This window comes from Priapulus caudatus, unplaced genomic scaffold, assembly GCF_000485595.1.
Source record: "Priapulus caudatus unplaced genomic scaffold, Priapulus_caudatus-5.0.1 Scaffold94, whole genome shotgun sequence".
NCBI classification, from domain to species: Eukaryota; Metazoa; Priapulida; class Priapulimorpha; order Priapulimorphida; family Priapulidae; genus Priapulus; species Priapulus caudatus.
This window is the reverse complement of record NW_014577155.1, coordinates 119,727-129,948: the sequence shown is the minus strand read 5'-3', so window position 1 is coordinate 129,948 and position 10,222 is coordinate 119,727. Positions and strand designations below refer to the sequence as shown.

The 10,222-nt window shown below is 50.5% G+C and overlaps 1 long non-coding RNA gene across 1 annotated transcript in view; it reads left to right on the top strand.

Moving 5' to 3' along the window:
* LOC106804958 overlaps nt 1-10,222 on the top strand; it is a 14,782-nt gene that overhangs the window by 4,489 nt on the left and 71 nt on the right. The window lies entirely within an intron of this gene.

The following is a 10,222-nucleotide window of genomic DNA, read 5'->3' as shown; positions in this document are numbered from 1 at the left end:
ATATATATATATATATATATATATATATATATATATATATATATATATATATATATACGATGCTCACTGGTTTCACGTGTGCCCTTGTGATTCATCATTATATTCCAATTTTTCACCATGAATAATTGAATGATAACCTGATGGGACCATGGTGCTAATTTCTAACTTGGCGATCAGAGCTGTAGCGTAGGGACCCCCGTAGGCATAGGCAAGAATACTCGAATATAACCAGATTAGCAACGCGTTCGTTTTCAGCGAAAGTGAGCTCTGCGGCTAGTTGTTTAATTTAATATGGAGACACGCGTCGATACAAGCGAGCGGCGAGTTGGTGTGCATTTCGTGCGGTAATTTAACACGCGCGGTGACTGACGGCAAATTGTACGGCGCTCTCGCCGCGCGTGAACATTCCCTTATACTAGCTCCAAGAAACGGTATTGCTAGGGTTAGAATACCGTATATTGACGTTAGTCACACAGCCTGGTCGGGTTATCCCCTGTACTAGACTTCACATCGGCGATGCCTCGAGTTATCAGCATCTACTCTCTGCTCGGTTATTAGAAGCGAAGACGAGCAAGAACGCGGCAGTTTCGGCGAGTTACAACGAAGTGGTTTTACGCTGCATGAGTGGCTGATAATAACCATGATCGTAAAGCGCGCGGGTCTAACGCCATTACATCAGCTAACGCTCTCTGAAATGAACTACATATTCTAAAGATGAAATTTAGGAGATTTTTTTTGCTTTCGTTTATAGATTCGACGCCGACCGTCTGTGTGCTTTTTGACTTAACTTTTCAAACGTCAGGCGTCGGGCGATGATGGTGGAGGTTTTATGCGAGTGTGTGTGCATGTGTGCGGTGTGAGTCACTGCCTTATTCGAAAGAAAGTATTCGGGTTAGGGGTATTCAAGCTGTGGGGTGCCGTGATGTATATAGGTGCGACAAAAGCTGCTCGAACTACGTCTGTATAACTGTTGCGTGGTGACTATATGCGTATAGCAGGCGCATGCAGGAGCATTCTGATACTTGAGTTATGCAGGGACCCTTCCCCTTTTACAGCGAGGCGTCCCGTGGGAGTTTACTGTACGTTTCTTTGTATAGATATGCCGCTCCGCGCGTTGTTATACTAGCGTGATTTACGTTTTATTTTAGAATGCGAAGTACGTGAGTACTGTGAGGAATCGAAGGTGTTGTTTTGAGTGCATTGTCCGGGTCTATCGTCAGGGATTTTTCTGTGCGTAGGCGTTGCTGCGAAACCATCTTATGCCCATCTAGCTACGGTTTCTCTCTCTCACACACACACGCACATGCGCGCCCGCATACACACGCGCGCATACGTATACGGGCGTTCACTCGCACGAAACAGAACGGGAGAGAGAAATAGAAGGAGCGAGCGAAAAAGAGACTGAGAGAGAGGGAGAGAGAAAGCTAGAGAGAGAGAGGGGGAGAGCTAGAGAGAGAAGACAAATAGTAAAAGAGAGCGAGAGCGAGAGAGAGAGGGGGGAGAGCTATGAGATATAAGAAGAGCAAATATGTAAAAGAGAGCGAAGAGCGAGAGAGAGAGAGAGAGAGAGAGAGAGAGAGAGAGATGACGGAGCCGTAAGGAAGATTTAGTGAAACCAAAGGAGAAGAATAGAGCCGGGTGTTTCAACTTACGGTTTATGCGTTACCCGGTATTAGTGGTTTCAGACTGGGAGGGCGTGGACTGTTGATTCGTGGAGTGCAAGCCATATAATGGTAGCCTAATTTCCGCTTTCTTTATCAGCTATTGAGTTCGTTGCCATGTGGGGTAATGATTCCATGCAGTCGTAGTTCCGCGGATAATGTTGATCGTGCCATTGGGTAATTCTTGGTGTGGTAAAAGGTAACCCTGGATGTCCGTGAGTCACGACTGCCTCTGGGTAAGATTATTCTCCTGTTTTGTCAGACTCGAGTGTTTTTCAGGGCTCGGCATAATATAGGGGGCCCTATGGCGATTATGGCGATTCAATATAACATATAACATTCAAAAACCTAATAATAGTGATTCGGTGAAGCTATGCTGTCGTTTCTCGCCCGATTTGCGGCATTTTTGTCTGCGGGTCGGATACTATGGGAATGCTGATATATCCGGTGAGTTCGCCTCTTCCAAAGGGTGTCTTTCTGATAATACTACCTCACCTTCTTGAGCGCTTGGTATGGTGTAGGCTTCGGCCGGGCCACTTGGGTTCTCAAACGTGTGGTTTTCCGGCTACGGTCCCTGGCGCATAGCTTGAAAGAGCATCCGGAGCGGTGCGCAGTGAGGGGGAGGACCCGGGATACCAAGTCTCCGCCAGTTACTTGGGTATTCAGCGGACTGTAGGGCGCCTGAGTTCCGTGACCTGTGGTAACGGCTGAATACTAGGAGGGCCAAGAGGGGGACGTCTGCCAATATTGCGGGGTTAGGGACAGGTGCGGGTTCCATACTGCTGAACGGATCCGTGTCTGTCGCCAAGCGGCACCCCCCTCCCTGTCCGTGGAATGATCGCGAGCCGCACTGGATTCGGGTTCCTAGTTAGACGAGCATCCATGGATAGATATGCGTCACGTGGGGTTCCTCTAAGCCCGCTGGTAACCGAGCTACTCACCGAGAGAGACAGGCATTACAGATTTATACGCTTGTAGGAACGAATTTGGAGTTAATACACGGACCAGTTAATGTCGGAGTTTGAGACGGAATGTTCCGGAGTTATTCCTTGATAACTCGCGGATCCCGCATCAAAATATCATGGTCGAAGGGTGTGGTTGTAAATCCGACTGTATTACGAGCTGGATAGGGGAAGCGCCAGGAACGGTTTGTCTCACCGAAGTGTGTAGCGAATCATATGGTGTGAGTTACTCGTTTCAGGGAGAGTGAGAAATTGAGAACGGCAGATGAAGGATTCGATCACACGCAATTCCTAGAGGGAAGGCTTAGTAGGTAAGGAGGAATCAAGGTGAGTACACCAAGCGACTGTGTCTTGTGTCTCACCAGACACACAAGTGTGAGTCGACAGGTGAGAAGGCGAGGTGGCTGGTAGGCGGTAACAATCTCGCAGTTTGTGGCGTACGTGAGCGAGGAGAATACTAATGGTGTAATATTCTCCATGGTTGTTTACAGGGTTCCGGGTACGACATGTCCGGGCGGACATGTCGCGACGAAGACCAGCTAAGGAGCGCAGGGAGACTGACTGACGCCAGCACCGCCCAGAGGAAGCAGCTGTCGCCGCAGGGACTAGACGGAGAGATACACGCACCGGAGGGAAACAGGACTGCGCCGCAGGGAACTGACGACGGCAGCCGTGGAGAGGCTGCCGAAGGTGACGAGGAATCGGCCTGCCCCAGTGGATGCCAGGCGGGGCAGGAAGGTGCGGAGAGAGGGCGCAATGGTGCGGGAGGGTCCACGCTCTCCGCCCACGGACGCCGCCGAACGCGAAGAGGCGGCCGCCGACACAGTGCAGGAAGGCCTCCCCCGACCAGCACGCAGATCTGGAGGGGGCGGCCCACTGTACAACCCGTTCGGGGTCGTCGCGAGCCCGTGACCTCCCTACAAACGGGGCATTGCATCTAGGTGCGTTCGATGTGGCCGTGCCGACCGGCACCCAGTCGACCACACACGACCGCGTACACATCGGCGGGGAGAGCATGGTCTGCTCGCGTGCCCAGCTCTAAGGGTGGTGACAAGGCCTACGCAGGCGCGGTGCTGTAGCGCTTGTCAGCACCAAGCTGGCGGTCTAGTACAGATGGGCGCCGACGGAGGAGTGAGCAGGAGGAGCGGACCACGCCCGTAAGCCCAGAGATGAGGGAGAGAGAGCAGAGAGTAGACGCAGAGAGACGAAACAGGGAGATAGCGCGGAAAGGCTACCAGCCGGAGAAAGGGCGAAGGCTACAGGCAGGAGGACGCCCAGGAAGAGAACGGGGCCGGCAGTCGGCGATCCAAAACGCATGCCGCGGGATCGAGAGCCTGTGGCACCGTCACGGGTAGGGATGGCCGAGGCTTTAGACGCTGCAGGGTACGCCGCCGCTGGCCTCGAGCTCCGCAGCCAGAGCCTGTGCCGCAGCTGCGCCCCCGGGCTCCGCAAAAGGCGGGGTCCACCCACCGATGCGCCATCAGGAAGTGCAAAGGGTGTCACGCGCTGCCGTAGCGGTGCAGTGCTGCCTGCAGGGGCGCTACGTGTTCTGGAAGGCCGCGTGACTAAGCAGAGGCGCACAATTGAGCGTCGAGGTCTTCCAGCGAAGCGCGCCAGCCAGTCGATCAAACCGGACGGAGAGGCGCGACGCGCAGTATCGAAGTTTACGACATGGACCAACGCCGCATCGAATGCGTCGACTGCGGACACACGTAGAACGCCGAGACAACCAAGAATATGTAACGTCTGTACTCTGAGACAGCCAAAACAACACGGCATGGCGCGTACACGGGTCTGTCAACTAACAAGATAAACATCAGCACAACCACGTTACAAACAACTACCGCGGTGTAGGGGACTCGGGCGAGCGGTTTACGACGTCGACGGCAGCAAGCGGACGAAAGCGCGCGGCGTTCGATGGTGGCAAAGCGCCGCAAAAGACGGGAGACATAGCGGAACAGCCGCGGAGTGAAGGCCGAGCGTAACGAAATGCGCAGACACTGACTACCCAAATCACTGCGTTGGCTCGGGCGCCCGCGGAGTCCCCCCGTCGACGTCCGATTGCCAGCACAAGGCGCAAGCTGATCACATGGAGCCGATTGTGCCTGCGAGGCACATTCCAGACGGCGAACGGGTCGTAGTTCCGGCGTTTTTGTAACTGTGGAGGGAAACGCCGCAGCGATAAGCGGTAACTGGCATTGCCCGGAGTTCAGCGCGCAGACGGGCACGACCGCAACGCACCGTGACTACAGGAAACCTCGTATAGTGTCGCCATAATGGGGGAGTGACACACTGGGTAGTCGACCGTCCGCGGTGACCAAATACGCACCGCGCGAGAATAATCACCAGCCACCATGACGCGCAAGTGTGTTTGAAGAAATCACACAAGTCACGAGCCCAACACAACAGGCAGGCTCACTGGGAGGACTTCAGGAGGAGGCGCGAGACAGCAATGCAAATCCCTGACTGGAATCCCTAGGAACATATCACCCACCAGAGAAAGTTGCCACACTAAATCAGGTACTGGACCCGTGCACAAGTGGCCGTCGGAAAGCCTTTGGGATTCAGGAACCTGACCGTCGGATCTTGAGGGGGAGGAAGTGTAGGCGGTGAGCATCGAGGGCCGCTCAACGTGGTTCCCCGGACACGTCAGTGCTTGGGCCGTCAGCCCCTGGGTTATCCGGCTCGGCGGTACACTGGGGTGAGCGGCGCAGCTTTTTAGATAAGAAGGTTGAATGTTATTATGGTCTCACATTGTTTTGTCTTCAGTCTCTCTTTTTGTCGGTGGCGGTCTCGCTCTGACACGAGCCATGCGTACGAACATCAACCAAGGTGGCACTTAAAGGTCACGCCGATCAACGCGTTTAGCCGGATGCAGTGGGTCCGTCCACTCTCAGGACGGCAGAGAACGAGCGAAATATCAGATAGACCTGCAGGTTGACACGGTCGGAATTGCGGCCGTTGTCTCGAGGGTAGGTTCAGGCGGGGGGAGACGCAGCACGAAGGAAGTCCAGGCATCGTAGAAGAGAGTTTGGGTAAGACAGAGAGTTCGAGATTTACAGAGATTTAACTAGTGTACGGAGATGAACAAGAGAGTTCGAGAGGTAGAGAGAGAGGAAGAGAGAGAGTGAGCCCCACGCGAGCGGGGGAAGTGATTCTGGCTCCGAGGCCGACTGTCCTAACTGCGTGCCGGGGTTCGGGTGAGTAAGCCCCGTATTCGTGCCGGCTTCTTGGTAGGGGTGAGTGAATATAGCAAGGCGTATCTACAAATGAGGCGGGTGCAGTGGCTTAGCCGGAAAGTAAACGGTCGAGTCTGTCACCCCGGAGAATGGACGCAGGGAAGTTAGTCTATCCTTCATGCGGGCTGCAAGGCCCAAGCTGCTCACCGAACCTGCACGGTGAGGGGAACAGCCGATACTTGTTTTAGCTGGACTGTTAGCCCTATTTTGCCTCTCCGGTTACTGCGTTCATAGCTATACTGTGTGTCTACCTCATGTGTTTACCGTAGTAATAAGCAGTGCTGAACTATCTCTTGGCTTTATATATCGATTACAACGAGAGAGGCTCGTGACACGCGAGTTGCAACGAGGCAAGGAGAGGATAGGGGGGCGTTGGCCACGTGCGGGTGTGCATTAACGTAGGTCGTTGCGGTACTATCGTCACATAGCACTGTTGACTGCAAGCTACGACGGCAAGCTCGGACCGCTCGAATAGCACGAACTAGAGCCGGGTTGTGTGCCGGGGGCCGGCAGGATACGCTGTCGAAAAAGCGCCCTGGGTGTACGGCCGCGGTAGCGGCTCAGCGAGGTCCGGCCCTCGAACATTTGAGTACCGAAGTCACGGCCAGTGAGCAACTTGCTTAAGAGAAACAGAATGCCCGTCACGTCTCGCAGACACCCAAACGGGTAGTGCTACTACAGAGACTAGGATTGTTTAACCATATTTGGTGTAGTGCTGATACGAGGCAATTGGCATAGCCAACCGGGGTGTCGCGACCGGGAAAATGCACGAAACCGTCTAACAACTAGCAAACGCAAATATATTTTTGATCATCACCAATCTGTGTGTGTCTACTACAATTTACAATGAAAACATTTACCGACACACCCAGGCACCAACCAATGAATCCCTCCACAGCATGAGCCAGCAATGATGAATGAGTGGGTTGTAAACAATGATCTACGCTAGTCAATAGTTCAAAACCATCAGGGCCGTAGGCTGATGAGTTTACAATAAACAAGATGGCATAACACAGTGATTAGTATGTCGAAAACAAAGAAAATATAGATGAGCTTATTAGTCTATAAGATAGAGTGTTGATCGGTTGAACTCCATGAACTAGGACAGTATAGTCAACCACATACAGAACAACCATCTGAGTATTGCTTCGAACGCTAACAGTGACATTGCCAGTGTCTAGCTCAGTTAAAGAAACCAAATAGCATCAATCAAAGCATAGGACAAAGCGTCTCGCATCATTCGACCTGTAGCAGCACATGGTTCCAGCAAGACACGCGATTCATCCATACAGCTAATCGAGCAAAAGTCGAAATCTCTGACATGTATCCAAAAGTCATCAACGCAGCGAGCCATAAGAAATTCTTGCTACGGAGGAATAACGATCTATTTCTGTCTGAAAACAATACTGAGTCTTTGACAGTAACCATATACGCTATGAGCAAATACATCGACTAAAGGAAGTGTACCATTCTCACTTGTGTTTCTGCTCCCCTCACAAGAAGCCCCATCAATCTAATTTAACACCCAATTTTATATTGATCCATTGCCAGAGAAAGTGAATTGATCATCATGTTAAATGAACACTGTTCGGGAGCCCTAACCATAATGCGAACCCAGCAACTACCCATGGGTCAGGCTCAAGCCTACATCTGTGCCAAGAAGAGTGGAGACCTAAAGGCACGAATGGTCATAGACTACCAGGAAGTCTCAACAAAAGTTCACTAGGAAATACACATATCATACTCCACGTTATCGTCAAATCTCAATTAGACTCTATGGATTGCATAAGATGTTGTTTTTCACTAGTTAAAATAAAAAATAAACCTGGAACGATTTGATATTAGTGTCCTGACATTAATTACTTGCTATGGGCTATGTATGCGTCACGAGTGTATGTTCACATCGAACAATATATAGTAAAATAAGAAGTATAATGCAGCAATTTAACCATAAAAAGAGAACAGAATTACAATATATTTTGTGAAAAAGTGGAAATATTTATTTTATTTTTTACTATTTACGGTAACGTAATCACTTTAATTACTTACCAACATTGGTACGTGTGTGTGCGTGCGTGTGTGTGTGTGTGTGTGTGTGTTGTGTGTGTTGTGTGTGTGCGTGTGTGTGTGTGTGTGCGCGCGCATGTGCGTGCGTGCGCGTACGCGTACGTGTTCGTGTGCGTATGTCCGTCTGGTCACGCGTGCGTGTGTACATGAGTGTGCGTGCGTGTTCTGGCTCGCGTTTATGTGCGCACGTCCATACTTCGGCGCACGGGAATTAAATTACGTACGTCGCGGTATGGCCGTCGCAATGATTGCTCACGTGATGACAGGAGATCGGTGGCAGATCGAGTTTTTAAGCTGCCTGGCAAACGTTGCCGCGTCGGTGAATCGTAGCAGACGATCGGATGTGCGCAGCAGACGTGATTTGTGCGAGGAAGGCACGCGATGACTTGTCGATGCGAGGAAAGAATGTCGATGGAAGACCGGTCGGCATTCTATACCAGTGTCTAATAGGGCAATATTCCGTTTGCTTTGCTGCTCAGATAGAAAACCTGAATTGTCTTCGTAGAATTGTTCCTGTGCGATTCTCTTCTGGTATGCGTGCGTGCGTGCGTGTGTACGTGTGTGTATGAATGTACCAAACAAATTAAATCCTGTTTTGTCGAATCCAAGATGTTTGCGCACATCTCGTGATCACGGTTGTGTTTCAACACCTACAATCGCTCCCACCCGAGCATTAGCTCTCCTATACTCCGCCGATTTTCTACGGTTGACCCATCCATTTATCACTGTTGCTGTAGAATGTTCCAAAAGACAATCATTGTTGCGGTAAAATGTTCCTAAACACAATCATTGTTGCGTTGGAATGTTCCAAAAGACCATCATTGTTGCGGTAAAATGTTCCTAAACACAATCATTGTTGCGTTGGAATGTTCCAAAAGACAATCATTGTTGCGGTGGAATGTTCCAAAAGACAATCATTGTTGCGGTGGAACGTTCCAAAAGACAATCATTTAACGAAGTGCCGCAAAGTCATCAATTTGTCAGGCGCTCGTGAAAAACACAGAAATCGGTCTAGTCTGGTACCGACCTAGTAACAGGGTGAAATAAGGGCATGGTGGTTATTATCTCGCTCAGACTGATAGGTTAACATTATGCGGCTAGCTATATATTAGTACTCAACTCGCTGGCGTAATATTTATCGCGCCAACAGACGGAAGCTAAATATCCGCCCGACACCACGCATAATCACACATCACATCACCACACACCACTACACATAACCACACATCACCACGCATAACCACACATCACCACACATCACCACACATCACCACACATCACCACACATCACCACATACAACCAGTGACCACACATAACCACGCATCCCCACACGGTAACATCCCAGTTGGCCTACCCCCATCTCGTCTACGTCCCATCTCGTCTACTCTCAGAATCGGCATTATTCCCATTTTGCCTACTCCCATTGTACTATGGCTGATAGGGTCTATGTCCCCCAGGGTACTATCGGAGGGTACCCTGGGTACGTACGGTTCGATATATCGGAACGTACCCTGGTACTATCCAATATGCCGGACCGTACCTCGCCTACTCCACTAACGAGTCTAGGGAGTCGCCTACGCCTACTCCCTAAGTAACCATATCAGATAGTTACCAGGGTACGTTCCGATATATCGAACCGTACCCAGGGTACCCTCCGATAGTACCCTGGGGGACATAGACCCTATGAGCTGTACTATGTCCCATTGTACTCCCATTGTATGTTCCCATTTTTGTGTCTCCATTTTTGTCAAGTTGTGTTCTCGTTATTTCTACCTGTTTTCTTCTGGTTCCTGTAGTCTATGTATGTATGCCAATCAAAACCATATTTTATTATTTATAAATGATTATTTAGTGAACAACCCGATCGTAGCCGAAATGGGAATGGGGTAGATTTTGAGCGTATAGACGAAGTGGGAGTAGGTGAAATGGGTGTAGGTCAACTGGGAATTTTGCTGTAGGCGAAATGGGAATTTTGCCGTAGGCGAAATGGGAGTAGGCCAACCGGGAATAAACCCGCCACACACCACCATACACACATATCAGCAAAAATCACCTCACATTGCCACACATCACATCCCCACACATCACCACACATACACCACACATCACCACACATCACCACACATAACCACACATAACCACACATAACCACACATCACCACACATCACCACACATTACCACACATCACATCACCACACATCACCACACATCACCACACATCACCACACATCACCACACATCACCACACATCACCACACATCACCACACATCACCACACATCACCACACATC